The 3,018-nt window shown below is 46.3% G+C and overlaps 1 pseudogene; it reads left to right on the top strand.

Moving 5' to 3' along the window:
* The first annotated feature begins 1,012 nt into the window (after nt 1–1,012).
* LOC122124713 lies at nt 1,013–2,232 on the top strand (annotated as a pseudogene).
* The last annotated feature ends 786 nt before the right edge of the window (nt 2,233–3,018 follow it).

The raw sequence follows: 3,018 nt of genomic DNA, 5'->3' as shown, positions 1-3,018 counted from the left end.
AGCCGGGCGGGGCGGGCTCCGCGGCTGGGCGGGGCGGGGCGGGGCGGGGCGGGGCGGGCTCCGCGGGCCTGGGCCTCTGAGGGCGCGGGGCGGGGGGGAGGGGGGGGGGCGTTCGGGGAGCGGCGGCGGCCGGGCGGCGGGGCGGGGCGGGGCGGGCTCCGCGACCTGGGCCTCTGAGGGCGCGGGGCGGGAGGGGGGGGGGGGGGGGGGGGGAGGCGTTCGGGGAGCGGGGCGGAGCGGGGCGGGCTCCGCGCCTGGGCCTCTGAGGGCGCGGGGCGGGGGGGGGGGGGGGGGGGGGGGGGGGGGGGGGGGGGGGGGGGGGCGTTCGGGGAGCGGGGCGGGCGCCTGGGCGGGGGCGGGGGCGGGCTCCGCGGAGCGGCTCGCGGGCCGCGAGCGGACCCTGCAGGGCCCGGCTCGGGGCTCAGCGGTTCCGTGTTTTATTGCGCGCACTAGTGTCTCGATGGATCGAACCGAAGCCAGCCCAGAAGGGCGTGGTGAGCCCGGGCCTGCGGGGGCCGACCCCGACCCCGGCGCTGGGCTTCTTGAAAATCACAGGTGCTGGCTCGTTCTTACCGGGTGCTGACTTGGGGAGTCTCAGATGGAGCCTTGAGAGGTCGGTGAGTGCCGACGGACTCTGCTGGGTCTTCCTCAGAGAGAGGAAATGTCCGTTTTCTTGCTTGGAAAGCAGGAGAAAAGGCTGCTCTGGTACTTGACGACTGGGTTTGTTCCATCCGTTTACTTTGAGTTAATAATAACCATGTTTTCTATAAAATGCAGGGTGTGTTCTTAAGCAATTTTACTTTTGGCAAAGAGGTGTTATTGTTAATTTTCATTACTGTTGTAATTTCCTAAGAAACACCTGAAACAGACGTCTTGCTTTATTGTCACCAGGCAATGCAGCTACTGCTTCCTAACACCATGTGTCATTTATCTGTATCTTTAAAAAATACTTTGCTTTGTGGTCTAATGTTTATTTTCTTCCTTCTCCCCCCCCCCCCCCCCCCAAGAGGAATCATTATAAGATTCTTAAATCAGTTTTCTCTTTCTCTGTGGACTTAGTATAAACATTAGCTATGTTTATGTTTGGATTTATTTTCTAAAAGTCAGTACCATAAACCAGTATCGGGTACAAGAAACTGAGGTAGTTAAACCATGAGTTGTGGAAATGAGTTTGTAGAAACATTAAGAAAAATTGGTTATCCCAAAGCTGATATTCTTAATGGAGAAGATTTTGACTGGGCTGTTTGAGAATGTGGAAGATGAATCATTTTTGAGATGGTTTTGTGGGAATGTGAATGAACAGAACGTGTTGTCTGAGAAAGAATTGGAAGCTTTTACCATTCTTCAAAAATCAGGCAAGCCCATCCTAGAAGGGTCAGCATTGGAAGAAGTTCTTAAAACTTGTACAACTTTGATTTGAAGACATCTAGACTAGATGACAAAGAACTAGAGAAATTAGAGGATGAAGTTCAAACTCTGCAGAAATTAAAGAAACTAAAGATTCAGCGCCGTAATAAGTGCCAGTTGATGACTTCAGTAAATAGCCACACATCTCTGAGATTAAATGCTAAACAAGAAGAAGCCAGTAAAAAACTGAAGCAAAGTCAAGGAATTCTAAATGTTAGGAATGCTAAACTCAGTAATGAACTTAAGTCTCTTGTTGATGGAATTAATAAATTGATGATATTCCTCAGACATTCAGATTTAGGTCAAGGGACAAATCCAATGGTATTTTTATCCCAATTTTCCTTGGAGAAATATCTAAGCCAAGAAGAGAAAAGCACAACAGCATTAACTTCATACTCCAAAAAGCACTTCTTTCAAGGTATACGTGAAGTAGTTGAAAATTCAAATGAAGAAAAAATTTCAACTTTTAGATATACAAACACCGTCTATTTGTGATAATCAAGAAATCCTGGAGGAGAGACAACTAGAGATGGCTAGGCTGCAGCTAGCATTACATCTGTGCTCAACATCAGTTAATTCACTTGAAAACAAGTAATTTGAGCATGAAGTCAAGTATAAAAATGGGCAGAGGAGAATCTTCACAGCCTAACCAGCAAGGTCATTGACAAAGAAAATTTGGATGCTAAAGTTTCTAGCTTGAATAATGAGATTCTGAAACTTGAAGAACAAATTACTCATATAAAAGATAAACGTTTGCCTGCTGTGATAAAAGAGAATGCCCAGTTATTGACTATGCCAGTTGTAAAGGGAGAAGATCTTTACTAGCCATACAACGGACAAGGGTCTCATATCTAAAATATACTTGGAACTCAAAAATTAAACCACCCAACAACAAATCCTCAAAGAAACAACTGCCCAATAAGTAAGTGGGCGAAAGACTTAAAGAGAAGCTTCTCTGAAGAAGAAAGAAGGATGGCCAATAGACACATGAAGAAATGTTCAACATCCCTAGCCATAAAAGAAATGCAAATCAAAACAACATTGAGATATCACCTCACTCCAGTTAGAACAGCAAAAATCAAGAACTCTAACAACAACAGATGCTGGAGGGGATGTGGACAGAAAGGAACCTTACTTCATTGTTGGTGGGAATGTAAACTTGTTCAACCACTTTGGAAAGCAGTATGGAGGTTCCTCAAAAGACTCCACATAGAGCTCCCCAATGACCCAGCAATCCCACTTTTGCGCATTTACCCAAATGATCACAAACAAGGCCACACTAAAGCTACCAGCACAACTATGTTTATTGCAGCATTATTTACCATAGCTAAGACATGGAACCAACCCAGATGCCCCTCAGTAGATGAATGGATCAAGAAGATGTGGTATATATACACAATGGAATTCTATGCCTCCATCAGAAAGAATGACATTTCCCCATTTGTTAGGAAATGGAAAGGCTTGGAAAAAATTATATTAAGTGAAGTAAGCCAGGCCCAAAGAAACATAGGTCCCATGGTTTCCCTCATTTGCAATATCTAGTATAGGTATGAGTCAAGCGGAAAAAGTCAGAGAATGTGATGTTAGGAAAACGAAACCTCAAATATGTAT

The sequence above is a fragment of the Dipodomys spectabilis genome, unplaced genomic scaffold (genome assembly GCF_019054845.1).
Source record: "Dipodomys spectabilis isolate Male_0828 unplaced genomic scaffold, ASM1905484v1 ptg000242l, whole genome shotgun sequence".
NCBI classification, from domain to species: Eukaryota; Metazoa; Chordata; class Mammalia; order Rodentia; family Heteromyidae; genus Dipodomys; species Dipodomys spectabilis.
The sequence above is the reverse complement of the archived record's forward strand: the minus strand, read 5'-3'. Positions and strand labels throughout refer to the sequence as shown.